Source organism: Heliangelus exortis, chromosome Z (assembly GCF_036169615.1).
Source record: "Heliangelus exortis chromosome Z, bHelExo1.hap1, whole genome shotgun sequence".
In the NCBI taxonomy this organism is placed as follows: domain Eukaryota; kingdom Metazoa; phylum Chordata; class Aves; order Apodiformes; family Trochilidae; genus Heliangelus; species Heliangelus exortis.
The window spans coordinates 46,268,234-46,283,659 of record NC_092454.1 but is presented as its reverse complement, the minus strand read 5'-3'; the positions used below and the strand labels follow the sequence as shown (position 1 = coordinate 46,283,659).

General features: G+C 41.2%; 1 protein-coding gene across 1 annotated transcript in view; it reads right to left on the bottom strand.

Moving 5' to 3' along the window:
- The window catches only part of FAM169A (family with sequence similarity 169 member A), a 30,162-nt gene extending 16,853 nt beyond the window's left edge, over window positions 1-13,309 (bottom strand). Inside the window, exon 1 of the mRNA XM_071730485.1 lies at window positions 13,098-13,309. The gene's annotated coding sequence lies outside the window, so the exon portion shown is untranslated. The remainder of the gene's footprint in view (window positions 1-13,097) is intronic.
- Between the last annotated feature and the right edge of the window lie 2,117 nt (window positions 13,310-15,426).

Sequence of the window (15,426 nt, the reverse complement as noted above, 5' to 3'; positions counted from 1 at the left end):
AAAAACCTCTTTTCTTATAATTAATACATTAATTTAATTATGCTAAAAATAACTCAAAGACCTCCTTTCTTCTTTAGCTGTCTGGGTTGCTTTTGTATGCTTTGATTTTTATCCACTCTCAATTCATTTACATTAGTCACTTTTGGCTTTTCATCTTATTTCAATTCAGAAGAATAGGTTATGCAGAAAAAAACCCACAACCTAGAGCAATCTTCAAGATTGAACAAAAGAAAACATACTGAACATCCCTGCTAAATAAACGTCTACCACTTGTACCCCGTAGCAGATTAGACATGGAAGGTGAGAAGCTCTCAATCACTTCTGCAATGCAATTTGTTCCAGTGATAAGCTCAGTAATATTTCACAGCATTTAGGTTCACTAAACCCCTGAAGTATTCAGTAATTAGAATTATTACCTAAAAGCATTAAATAGGTGATGAAAGGCGAGTGCCCTATTGCAATCTATAGCTGAGTGTAAGGAAGTAGTTCAACAGTCCAAAACTCAGGCATTTTCTGGTGGGTGGGAAGTTTAACATGAGCCATCAGTGTACACCTGCCGCCCAGAAAGCCAACCAGGTCCTTGCCTGCATCACGAGAAGCGTGACCAGCCAGCCAAGGGGGGTGATTCTCCCCCTCTGCTCTGTTCTCATGAGACCCCACCTGGAGTATTGCATCCAGTTCTGGAGCCCCTATTTACAAGAAAGACATGGACATGCTGGAGAGTGTCCAGAGAAGGGCCACAAGGATGATGAGAGGGCTGGAGCACCTCTCCTATAAAGACAGAGTGAGAGAGTTGGGGTTATTCAGTCTGAAGAGAAGGCTCTGAGGAGACCTTATTGTAGCCTTCCAGTATCTGAAGATACAAGAAAGCTGCTGAGAGACTTTTTAGGATGTCAGGTAGTGACAGGACTGGGGGAATGGATTCAAACTAGAGGAGGGTAGATTTGGGCTGGAAGTTTGGAGGAAGTTCTTCACCATGAGGGTGACGAGACACTGGAACAGGTTGCCCAGAGAGGTGGTGGAAGCCCCATCCCTGGAAGTTTTTAAGGACAGGCTGGACAGGCCTCTGAGCAACCTCATCTAGTGAGAGGTGTCCCTGCCCATGGCAGGGAGGTTGGAACTGGATGATCTTAAAAGTCCCTTTCAACCCTGAAAATTCTTCCATTCTATGATCTTCATTTTTAAAAGCAAAATAACCTACCAAAGACCAACCAAATAGCTTCCAATGAATATAATTCCCTTTTATAAACATAACTTGTTCATTAGTGTCTTTCACAAAGTAAAAATACAAATGGCTCCACATAGCCAACCTCAAGTAATGCACGACAGAGAAAAAGGGAAGGAGAAAATAGCTTTTCAGTTCTCTTTGACAAGAGCACTACACATTTACCTCTGCAGAGGCAGCCAGCATAACAGAGGTCTGCCATGCAGTCCTTCATGCCCATTTTTGTAACTCTAAGCCTCCATGTGCTGTGCAACTGTAAAACTGTCAGGTCAAATCCTTGTCACACACTGCAGGACTGTGCTCTATTCAAGCAGTACCACTCCAATTGGTTAGCACTGTCAGGCTGACCAAGCACATGCAATGTAGCCTTAAGCAACCAGGCTTGTCACGTGTACTAGAACTGTGTTTAGAAGGTAGTAATAAAATCTGTTTTTTTTAATTAAGCAAATTATGCTTTTCATGTGAAAGAAAATAAATATTACACTCTTCATAACCGTATCATTTCAGATAATAGTATTACAGATTGTATGTAATAAACTCACACAAGCAATATTTGCTTTAATGTGGAATTGTATCACTTTCGCCCTCGTAAACACGCAAGCTACTACAACAGAAATGGCACGTCCTCTTTCAGGAACAGCTGCAGCACCAGAGGGTAACAGAGATCAATTCAAGGAACACAAACAAAAAGCACACTTAACAGGATGAGTGAACACATTCCTGTGCAACTGCTGCAGTTCCTTATTCACAAAATCTTTATGACTATAAGCATTATGGTTAAAAAAAACCCACAAAAATCAACTGCAGAATAAACAGGTAATGTTGCTAATTGTTTTAATTATAAATGACAGCTGCAAACCCTGTTTCATCTTACAAGACCATGGAGGAGAGATGTACAGTACGTGCAATTTCAGCTCACTCATGGATTTCAGAAAGAATCAAAATATCTATTCATCCACTCACAGATGCTCAATACTGAGTGCCACCCAATAGCAGAAAGATAAGAAGCCAAATACTATATTGTTTCTTACAGCATGTCAGAGGGCTTAAATACAGCTTAAGACTGTTTTTGGGTAACTTCATCTCAGGGGAACTGCAGTCTAAGTGGTTAGGCTGCACGCCAAGGATTTAGAGGAATCAGGATGAATTTCCAGCTCTAGCATAGATCTCGTGAAGCACAGACATTACTTCATCTGAAGCACTACTTCATCGTGATCTATGAAATGTGAACAGTAATTACCTCAGACAAACAAGTATGAAAAATACTTCACTGATACAATGAGATACTTGGACATAAATTCTATCAAAATTTTGTCACGTACTGAACTAGGCAATTACACAGAACAACTGAACTGGACAGCTCATTTTCCTTTAAAAAAGCAACAAAAAAGTCAAACAATCCATCAGGGAATTTACAACAAAAAGTAACTGGGACAGATAAAAATACTGGTTATAACAAGTACGTGCAAAACCAAATTAACCCCTATGTAGCAGATGAACAATCCTCATATTTATATTTGTGTTTAACAATAAAGAAATGCTCAAGCTATGACCTGCAGAACTCTTCTGCTAAGCCAGGACAATTAATCCAGCCCACAGGACACACAGCAAGTTCTGTCCCTTCACGCAGTACTCTCCAGACAAAAAGTAAACCACAGGACCAAGTTCTATTTTAAAAAATTTAATCCTCTCATGATCTCCAAGACTACTGATGATCTACATCTGCAGTGATATCACAATAGACATAAACAACAAATTAAACATGTATCTCCACATATACACTAACTGTTGATGTATGAGACAGCCAAGCCAGGACTGATGAAGGTCTGAGCCACATTCCAAGAACAGATCTGATGATGGTGAACCAAGCCAGCAACCATCATCTCAAGCAGAGCAGCAGGAATGGAATTACCCTTTCACGCTCTTGGTTTCCCACTTTGCAATTTCCAGTTGCTGGTTTGGTAAAAGATGTGAAACCATATAAAGTTGGGAGAAACATAAATTTTTTAAAAGTAGCATTTTTAGTCTTCTAGCTTCAACTAAAGAAAAGCATCACATGTCACTTCTAAATTGTTAAGTTCTACTAACACAATTTCTATTAACTAAAAAATTACAAAAATAGTTCTTTGCTTAGATGTCTGTGGGGTACACTAAACATCTTCATTCTTTTGCTATTCTTCTTTAACATCAAATACCATAAGATGAGAGAGGTTGGTTTTTTAAATAGTATCGTTTTTCTTGTTTCAACCCAAGTACAGTAAAAAACATTTAAATAATAAATGTAATAGTATTTCTAGTGTAACTAGAAATTTCTAGTGTAACTAGTATTTCTAGTGTAACTAGTGTAAGTATATTCTAGTGTAACTAAAATTTCAAGCCATATTAAGATGATTAATTATATAAATGTGAACGGAGTACTGCTGTAGCCTGAAAGACATGGAGAAAACCTGTCCCATAATTAACAATTCAGACCATTACTGTAGCAAAGGATTTTAATATTTTATAAACATCCCCACCTCTTTCAAAACTCTATCAATTTTAATTTGTAATGTACTCTATGTCAAATACAGTAAGAGAAGATACTTTAGGAAAGGAAAATTGTTTTTCTAAACACAAAAGTATGTATTAGGATTTCTTGAAAAATATGCAGGCTTGAAGAAGCAACAATAATACACTATCTAATCTGGCACATCACATGGACAGCTCAAACCCTCCTCACCCAAATAGCTACATATGTAAAGATAGGTTTTCTTGGGTTTTAGTAACAAAAAGCATATTTCTGTATATTTCTAAGTGGCCCGCAAACCTTTATCTGCACCATTGTACTAAGCCATATAAGTACCATTTCCTGCAGCATGGTTTTTGTTCACATTTTTAGAGATTACAGACACATCAATCTTAAATACACGTTCCTGCCAACTCAGATAGATTTGCTCTCCTTTAGGGTTTCAGGTTATAATTTTTCCTAAAACGAAAAAGAATCACTTATGTTTTTTAGGTTGGTTTATGAGGTTGGTTTGTTTTTTAAAGAAACATAACCCCCCCCCCAAAAGTCTACTTCTACCCTATAAAATCCAAAACGGAAAGCTTTTAAGAAACACGGGACAATGATCTGGAAATTGCTGTCAACATCTGGCAATAGCTCTGGATTAGTATGCCCACCACGTTATCCATAATCTGCTTCAAGCAGCTTAAGCAGTTTTGGATTGCCAGAGACACAAATAAAAGCAGTTGATTTGAATGCAAATAAACAAACAAAAATAATCAATCCTTTCCGCTCATTAATTAGCCTCCTCATTGTAAAAAACAGAATTATGAAACCTAGATAAAAGATGCAACTCCCTAGTCGGTGTATAAAATGCCATTGCAATAGCTATCAACACAAATTATGGTCAAAAGATATATGCCATTCGGTTAAAGTAGTTTCTTGCTGAATTAAACAAACTTTGGAAGGAAAACCTGTGTAACACCAGAGGCATTTTGTTTAAGTGACTAAAATTAGGAATTTGATTAAGTGACTAAAATTAGGAATTTGGTTAGGTAAACTATTCAGTCAAAGCCTAAGTTCTTAGCTATACAAACGACTAGCAAGTTATTTACATATTTCTACAATTCCACATTTTAATTATATTATAACCTGTTTCTTAAAGAGTACTTTCTTCAGTAGAGAGTTTTGGGAAACTAATATGCACAAATCTTTCCTTGTCTTCCCATGCTTTCCATATTGTCTTTCCATGCTTTTCCATATGGAAAGCATGCCAGATATTTACTAAATTAAAATTCCGTTGAGACTACTCAAAATAGCGTTGAGACTACTCACAGTTAAAAAAATCTTTAAAAATTTTTAAAATATCTTAAAATTTTCTTTGATAAAGATAGCTTTCACACCTTCCCGTCCAGCTTCTCAGCTTAGAGGTGAATATATCCATACACAAAAATCCACTTCGGTTATGTTTGAAAGCATCTAAACAACAGAAAGGTAGGACTAAGTGTGTTTATTAACACAGAGGATAAGCCTCTCTGACACACAGCTGATCTCTCCTACGCTCAGCACTCGCTCTTCATTCCCATCTCCCACTTCCCTTTATCTCCCCTTCACTACACAAGACTGCTTGGTGTCTTAAAAAAATAACACCAAATGCATGCAGATACCCCTAATGACCCCCCCTTCCTTCTTCAATCACTGCTGTTTCCTCCCTTCCATGCCTCAGCAGTTCAGAGCTGCTGCTTTGCAGTTCTCCAGCTCCACCCTCAGCTCCATCCAATTTTTCTCCTGCACTTCAAACCCCACAGCATCTGCTCTTAAAACATATTGAAGGCATTCCTATAGCTCAGTACTTCTTGCCCACACTCAGCCCCCTCTCCTCAGGTGGCTGGCCAGCCACTTAGAACACAACCCAACCATGCTGTTCTTGCCCCTCTTCATCTTCCACAACTCTGCATCCCTAATTTGCCCCCTGCTTCTCCAAGCACTTACCTCGTCAAAAAGCCCTTCAAAGATAAAGCCTCCTTTTTGATTTTCTGCTGCTTTATTTGCCACTTGCCGTCAGAAGACCATCACCTACTCCCAAGCTGTCATCTTTCCTGGCAACATATCTGGTTTTCAAATCTTCACACCCTTCTCTAACATTATCCCTCTGGTTTGGGAGGGCCACCTCATAAATATATCTAGCGATTTCACAGATAAGAACAATAAGGACAGCTCTTTAACATAATTACCAAATCCCCACAGAATCGGGTTTAAACAGATGGTGGACTATCAAGCCTAATGCAACTCACTGAACAGTGCAGCGAGACCAGTGTTGCAATAACTACATATGCACTACATCTATTTTTAAAATGCCTGGCTCTGGCATTCTGTCCCAACAACTGGAGTGGACTTCAAAGCTGCACAGATCAGGTCAGCCAGTTGCAGACACACATTTGCACCATCTAATGAGTCACTGCTCATCAGCCAAACAGCAGCAACTCTTTACAGCTGCTTTGAGAATATTCCACACGCAAATTCAAATGTCATGGTGACCATGGTTACTAGCAGTGAGCAGCAGGTCATTAAGCTTTACAGTAACACCCTCCATAACCAAGGAGTTAATTGCCTGAGCTACATGAAGTCTGCTGAGGGATGTCATGGCTTTCTGTCAGAAATTCAAGGGCTAAGGGTTATTAAAGCTCTTTTTGCCTCTTTAAAATTATCTCTGGATGGTTTTGCTGGTCCAGTTTTTAAAGTCCTGTGCAGCAGACTACTTCTAAATAAGAAAGCAGCAACTGTCTTGGTTTTGTGGGCAATTCAATAAAAATCACCTACATATTAAAGGGAGTAAGAAATTAACATGGCATCTTCCCAGAAGTAAGTCACAGAACTGAAGCAGGGAAAGACAATTAGACTGTAACAACAGATCCTTGCCAGTCAACACTAAAACTTTCTTGCAGACCAGGATGCACACAGAATTGAGAAGTTTCAGAGTCTGACTTTATGGTCCTACTGCCCATTTACAATAGCTTGAGGATCATAATCCAGAAATCAGAACTATAACAACATACTTAGAGCAGTAAGAATTTAAACTTTACTGCAGATTAAGACTGCATTTTTTCAAGACAGGGAATAGGTAGCTATCTCCAACCATTACTAGTTATCTTCAGAAGGTAACAGATGGTTAAAAATACAGCGCTAAATAAAAGTGAATTTTATCTGCTGTTTGTGCTTTGTAGTCTACAGAAGCAACTGCACACAGATGAAGGCTCAACCAGGTACAAGAAAATGAGGAACTTCACAGGCAATGCAGTTGATGGACTTAGCAAAACAGGGTGGGATCAAAGAACACTAGAAGAGCCAGGGACACAGGTAACTAGAATCCACTTTACCTTTCCTTTCTCAAGGGAAAGGTAGGGTGAAAATCATATGAAAGATTTTCATATGATCACAGACATCAAAGCCAATGTGCTGGGCTTCCAGACACCATGCTTGGGCCACACACATGATGATGAAGTCATTGCTGATGTGTTTGAACAAAGTCATTTTGTGAGGAGAGACTTCAAGCCACCATCCCAGGGGACAGACATCATTCCAAACACATGGGCAGTGTAAGCATTTCCATATGCCCACACAAAACAATGCTTTTCTCATCTTTCCAAAGGCCACACAGACTATGCCAATCTAGCTCACAGCTGGTCTCAGCAATGAATATGTTTACCTTCCTTATCCCATATTCAGAAGGATGGAAAAAAACATACATATTAACTACAACTATAAAACTAGAAGTAAACTTCATCCTCTGAAAAATAAGCATTCGAGAAACAAAAATTCAAATCAAGCATCAATTTGAGTTAGAAGATAGGAAGGAGTCGGGCATCTTACAGGGAGTCAGGCATCTTACAGGATGTTCCAGCTATAAGAGAAATTTAAGCAGCAAGGTCTGGTATTTCTTATTTATGTAGAAGTCCTGTTCCCAAAACAAAGGCAGACTAAAACATCAGAAGACTTTCATTGCTCAGAGCCCTCAAGAATCTCTTCAGACACCAACTGACCTACATGCCTCTTTGCTAAGCCTTCCAATGGGACCACATAAATGAGCAGCAGTTCAGGGCACACCATCTTCCCCAAAATGAACCACTTCCCCCCACTGTCCATACCTACTGCCATCTGAACCAATATTTAGCAAGCTTCTTAGCAGACAGAATGCATTCCAGAGCAGCTCTGTGTTTGTCTTTGCTTTCAGCAGCCTCATACTTGCAGATGGTTCTTTTTTGCTTCTCACAATTGCCTGGGTATAGCTACTGCTGTTCTAGTCCAGCCTATACAGCTGCACTGTAAAAAACATTTGTAAACATGCATTCACTATCTATCAGTAAACATGTTACCACAGGACTGAAGCTCTCTATTTGTGAATGTTGGCAAGAATGTGGTGGAAAGGAATTCACACACAGCCTCCACTCTGGTGTCATCCTGTGCTTACCTCCATCAACGATCCTGAGTTCAAAGAACTTACACACTTCTGTGGATATACCACATTTTCCCTGCTTCTCACTGTAATATGCATTTTTAAGATTCAAACTTCTTAGTTTTTCTAAGTTTCCCTGTTATGGATGTACTTGAATTTAAAAAAAAAAACACAAAAAAATAAAAAAGCCCTTCAAAGCATAAAGAGCTGATCTTATCTAGAAAAACAGATATTACTTGCTTGTTAGGTGTGAGTTTGGAACAAAGGTAAGCAAACTAGCATACCACTGAACATATCATCATACCCTGCTACATAAAAAACTGTAGCAGTATTAGCACCGGTAACTCATAACAACCCTGAACCAGTATTCAGCTTCAAGCCTCAGTTGCAGGAATCATTCAGTTACCTCCTACTCCTTCAGAAAACTCCTTTCTGCAGCCTCAGAGTGAAGCCTGAGATCAACTCTTAATGATGCAGTATCAAAACAAAACAAAATACTCCAACATTTCAATATCCTTTTAAGTTGTCTGCGCTGACACTATAATAACATTTACATTGCTACTGTTATAATCCCTGGCTATTTTATCACTATCAAATCACAAATAATTAAAATTCCCCACAGTTATGATTATTGCTGGCTAGCTGTGAGAAATGCTATTCATCAGAAAACCTTTCTGTTTGCAGGATTTGCTGGCTGCAAAAGAGATAGATAAAAGACTAGCCTACTAGAAATATATCTGCTAACTGAAACACACTTCACAACTCTGCCCTAGAAGTATAAAGCCAGTGAGGGTTGAGGCAGCATTCCATAACACTCACAGTTCATTGAATTGAGTGCTTGGGCAAGGCCAGTGCTGCAGCAGGCTCACAACCACTGCTAAGATCCAGCTCCTGAACAGGGTGTAATCTCCCAGGTCTGCCTCAGGGGGCTGATGATTCCACAGAGACCACACCTTTATCAATTACTCTCCCGCTTCGGTGATGCACCGAATTAAAGAAACCTATTTAACTACCCTTACTTTATGCATTTTGATTATTAACTTCCCTCTAAGAAAGTATAACAGTGAATTCAATTTATCTTGGCCCATGAGCGATTTCTAACCATAAGCAGAAGGGGGAGACACTGGCACTGTGAATGCGCAGGTCCTCTGATCTACAGCAATAATAAAATATATTTTATCACCATAAGTAATAATTTATTTAAAATTATTATTTTACTAAAAAAAATATAGGACCAAGAGAGGAATAACTCAGATTTGAAAACAAATTAAAAAAAATCTAAATGCTACCTGGACTAACTACAGCACACAGTCCAGTACACAATTCGGACATAGGCATCTTCCCAGATTTTCAATTCAAGGAATCAAATTGAAGCCCAAAAGGCCAATCAAAACTGTTTAGAGACAGAGTTTTGAGCCTTCAAACAGCAAAGGTATTTATTTTCGGATCCATGCAGGTGTTCGCACTCCCCCAGTGCCTAGTTAGCCTTGGCAGTGCCTTGTTTTGAGAAGAAGACCTACACTTTACAGAAGTTAATCCCCTCACTGCCTAGTTGGCCTTGGCAGTGCCTTGTTTTTTTAAAAGCAAGATATGTACTTACAAGACAGAAGATGTTCACACTGGTTTAGTGGAAAGTTACAGGAAATTTATCCCACCAGGAGTTAACCCTGTCAGGGTCTTTCCTTTGTTTCAAAATGCATCATTTAAACCACTAGTAGGTATAACAGTTAACTTTCCAAACAAAGAAAGAGATATGTTAGCTCTGATAATTCTAATTTTAGTGAGATTCCAGGGACAATCTGAACACTCAGCTTTCATTTGGAATTGGATTATTTTCCATATTTTAGGGAGATATTTAAAAGTTCCTTCAAAATCTCAGATTCACTTAAGAACACCAGCTAAACTGATGGAGATTAAATATATACTATCATACCCCATGGTTAATAAAATGAAAATAAAGTCAGAAATAGCAGACAAAAATGCAAGAGTGCCAGGGAAGAGCTATCAAGACACTGCACATGTCATTTCAGCCATACTTAAAACAATACAGTAGAGGAAACACATTAAAACAGGCTTTTCCACTGAGGATTGTTTAACTTACTCTGTAAAAGGAGGAAGGAAGTTTGAGGAGAACCAAATTTTGTTTGCTTGATTTTTTTAACATTGCATTATAATTTTTTAAAAAAAGTTTATAAAATTATTACCCAAGACTTTCATTAACAAAAGCAGTTAAAAAACAAAGCAAACAAAAAAACCCACAACAAAACAAACAGATAAACAGGCACTTTTACCACAGCTGCTCAAAACTTTGTATTTCACATACCAAAAGTTAATTCTAGCTTTCTGAAATGTATATGAATTGATGACAGGGCTACAACCTTGAGCATCTGGTGAAAGGTATTTATCTGTGAGAAAATAAGCTAGTGACCTGTACAGAGAAAAATTTCCGGAACAGCAATGTGAAAATAAGAAAAAGAATACATTACTTCAACTTTAACTTTGCTATTTGATGTTCAGAAACAGTAAGTAACACCTTAAATGATACCCATTTACTACTTGATATTCACTGATTGCTATGAGATAGAAATTGATACCAACTCTTATTTTACCTAAGAAAACAGGCAAGTAAAGGGCTTTTGTCAGATGAGTTTCTCTAACACTACCAAATTCCATGTTCTTCTTGTAGTGATTTCATACCCAAAATCTCCATTTCACGTTTAATAGTTAAAAGCATTAATAATAGTCAGGACTAACACTAAAGTGAACTCCATCCTCCACTGGCAAAGGTTCCGCATTGTAATAGGTATGCAGTTACAAATACTTAAACCAGCTTGCACAGATAGGAAGTTTGTATAAGTAAGGATAGTTTTGAGCTTGTTTTGAGTTGTTTATTAGTATTGTAATGACAGCACATTAACAAAAAAAAAAACAAAACAAAAAAAAGCAACCGTTTTTAATTATTAAAGTGAAGCGACATTATCTACCTTAATATGCATTCAGGGAAAAAAAAAAAAAAAAAAAAGTACTTTCTAGGTCATTTCTCAGAATAATGCTTCTTTGTAAAGTATCCAGTTATGAAACAGTCAAAAAGACAAACACTGTGTCCTGATCACACATTGCTGAGGAGAGTATATTGGAAAAGTACAGCTGAATCCCATTTTAGCTACTCATCTTCCACAACAGTAAAGAATGTAAATGTAATGTAAAACATTTGCTTCCATATAGAACAGATGCTGAATAAGATCAGATTGGGTGAAGAGGAATGGGAAACACCCATCTGCTATCTGAGAGTCCTCAGCAGCATAGTCATAAAACAGTGCTGAAATTCAGAACATATTGAAACTGTGGTCAACAGCATCTGAATTTAAACATCTGTAGCATAAACTCTGCCGTGACGTTCTCCCTCTGTGAAACTGGTGCTAAAATGTTTTCTTACTAGTCACCATTACAACAAGAAGTGAAAAGTTCTTCAGTTATCTAAATCAAGCAGAGAACAATTAAACAAGGAAACTGCCAGAAAGGAAAGGAAACAAAGAGAAGATGCACTCAGTTCCACTATGAAGAGTCTAAGGAACAAGTGAAACCGCAACCACTGTGACCTACAGCAACCTTTTGTAGCTCCTCCAGCGAGACAGCACTGATTTTACTATACTGATCACAGTGCCAAAGTGGAGACTATGACCAGTGGTGCAGCCCAACACAAAAAACAAGTATCTGCACTTAAACAGAATGAAAAAGTTCCCTTCGGTCTCCTGCGTGCACATACAACAGAGTATCAGCTGGACTGTCTTCCAACTGTTTTCCAAATTTCTCATTATGAATACTGAAACCCTCACAGCCAGGAAGAGCTTAAAGATCTCACTCTTAATGCTCTCCACTGGATAGGACATTATGGCTATAAAAATTAGTGAGCAAATATATTCTGTCTGCCATTAATGCGAGTAAAACCTTTTGAGCTAGCTTCCAGAGTAACCCTCTTTCTTCCCAGGCTGGATTTAAAACTCCATAAGCAGGATAGAAATGCTTCGCCAACAGATACCTTAGGTTAAGATGCTTTCCCTTGTTTAAAGGGGAAGAACCAACCCTGCCTCAAAATAAAACGTAAAAAACCTCACACATAGGAAAACAGAGAAGTGTGTATGTGACAGCACGTCCCTACGTGTACTTGCACATATACGCATCCACAGCCATCTTCTCTGGGAGAACCTCTATTGTAGCATCGCAATTACTACGTTCACATATACGTGTAAAGGTGAACGCATGTACAACGGAGGTGCTGTCTGTGCGCGGCTGCAATACCTAGACTGCAAACCCACAACAGATACCCCCACAAAGGATGTCTGGCTGCAGCCTGGCCCGAAACTCACACCAAACTTGACGCCGCGCAAGCCCCAGCCGGCACCCCGCAGAGGCCAGGCCAAACCAGGGGTACCGGGCGGGCCGGGGAGAGGCCGGACCTGGCCGCCCCCCGCCCCAGGAGCGCCCGGCCATTCCACCCCGCCGCCTGATAAAGCCGCCTCCCTCCCGCGGACACAGAAGCCCCCACGCCGGCCCGCCTGGCGCTGCGACGGCCACGGCGGGGGAAAGGCGCTGCCCGCAGCGACGGAGCGCGGCGCCCGCGGTGAGGGCTGGCGGCGGGGATGCGGCGGACACCGATGCGCCGGGCCTGCTGCTTGCGCGGAGCAGCGTTCGCGGAGAAGCGGCCGCTCCCTCCCTCCCTCCTTCCCCCTCCGCCCACCTGCCTGCTGCTGGGCAGCACGCCCCACGCCGCCGCTGCTACGACCCAGGGCGGCCGAGGCCGGCCCCCCTTCCCCCAGGCTCTGCAGGCTGCCGCCGAGCCCACCCTCCCAGCCAGGCCCGGCTGGGCTGGGCTGGGCTGCGCGGAGAGGAAGGACACCCCTCCAGGTTACCCCTCACACCCCGCCTCGCCTCACCTCAGCCAGCCGGGCAGCCTCCCGCAGCGACGGCAGGCGAGGAAGCAGGCAGCGGCGCACTAATGAATGAACAATTGACGAATGAAGGAGGAGGAGGCCGAGGAGGCGACTCTCCCGTCCTCCGACACTGACTACGACTCTACCCAGATCACCTCTGCCTTCACACAACACCGCTGCCCGGTCCCTTATCTCTTCACGGCGGCCTCCCCGCCCCTCGCCGCTGACGCACTCCCGCTGCCACGCCTGCGGACGCCGCTCGCCATGGCGGCGGCTGAGCCCACCCCCCATCCCCATCCCCATCCCCATCCCCATCCCCATCCCCATCCTCGTCGCCCCCGACATGCGGTACCTGTGCCATCGCTCACCATGGCAGCAGCCCTGGTACCTGTTCCCTGCTCAGCCTCCGTGGCTGCGGTGGTGCCCGCTCCGTCACTCACCATGATGGGGGTGGTGGTTGTCACGTTCCAAAGACTGAAAACGCGGTGCCTCTTGTTTGATCCCCCCAGAACAAAATGAAGGTAACACCGTGACGAGGGCAGTTACGCAGATGTATTGAACGTACACAGAACCTGTGGGCATTAAAACTGTAGCTGTTAACAGGCAAACAGTAACTATAAAACCTAGTCCTATAGAGAAAAAGATAAGTTGGGTAGATAAAATTACCGGTGCAGGATCCAGCGTGGGAACAGCCAGCGGGGGGGGGGGAGAGGGAGTAGAACTCTCCCCCAAAGTCCACCATCCCAGCTCCTCCTTTGATAGGCCTGTTTCACTCAAACAATAGTTTCACAGCAATGAGTAAGCGTGGTTGAGACATACCCGATAGAACAACTGGAGCAGACCTCTGGCCACTTTGCTCCTCAGTCATTGTCTCTACCTTTGTCTCCATAGTCTGACCCTAGGCTATGTGCAGGCCATCATCTCCATAGGCACCACAGTCCTTTAGTAATGTTAGCAATTATTTGTTTGAAGGCTTACAATGGTGTTGTGACACCACTCGCCGTGGACCAGTCCCATAAAATTATATCTGTAGAAGAGAAAAGAGAGGGAGAAAGAGAAACAGAGAAGTTATAGTGAAGTCACTACCCAAAAATCCAGTGGCATAAAGTTCTGCCTAGTGGCTGCCTCCGTTGTAGTTTGCACTTCTGGATCATGGAGTTGTCTCTTCTCAGGAGAGTCTCCAGCTTTGTGGCCTTCTTTTACCAAGGAACTGTCATTTCTTGAGTCCTTCAGCCTGTTTGAGACAAATGAATAACACATCCCATCCACTACATCACCCCATGGCTCTCGAACACTGACACCTTCCTCTAGGTGGCTATGAAATAAGAATAGAAAGGGAAAAAGAGAAAAGGAGAGCTAAGTATCTTGCATTTACACAAGCTGCAGTGGCATGTATTAATTTTTATCTATCTGAACAATGGCAAAATGATTAAACGTATAATACAGGGTATGATACATGGTAGGAACAGCAATCCAGCAAAAGTATACAATATAACAAAATAAAATTCCCTTAATTTTTGGTCCTCCTGGCTATAGGAAGAATAGATTGAGTTCCTACCATTTCCATGTTTGAATGGGAACATGTGCAATTATCCTCATATTTTTTGTTCTTTCTTTAACAACTTTTCCATCCTCATCAATTTTCAAGCAACGATTAGACACATTTAGCTTGGCACACAGCCCTCTCTCTTCAGCCAGCTCTGCAAAACATAACACAGTAAGGCATATCCCCACTCACCCTGTGAGCTAGGTATTAAAAGGATAGTATTACCCACAGCGTGTTAATTTTATGGGCAATCTGAGCCCACAAAGGGAGGAGTGGAATAAGGAGTTAAGCTCTGGTTTTTGTTTTCCCTTTACCCTGTTTTGATTTGATGAATGATAAATTAATTTTTTTTTCCCAAGGTTTAGTATATTTTGCCCATGACTTTAATTGGTGAGTGAAACCCTCCTAGTCCTAGTCTTGACCATGAAGTTTCAGGTGGATTTCCTTTTCATCATCCCAAAATGGAGGAGGAGAGTGAGCAGCCCTGTGGTCCTTTGTTACCTGCTTGGCCTAAACCATGACAGATGTGTAAAGCTTTTGTTTATACACAGCATGCTAAATGCTGTCCAGTGATTTCTCAGTGCTTTCAGCATAACCAGGTGACACCTCACTGGGCAAACAGCTGAGCAGTCTAACCAGCTGCCTGCAGGAATAAAATAAAACAAAGGTTGATACCTGTTCAAATGTTGGATTCCAGTGTTCACTCAGGAAACATATAATCATAAAATGATGTTTAAAAATAGTCACCAATACTTCTGAAATATATCCCCTCCTGAGAGCCTACAC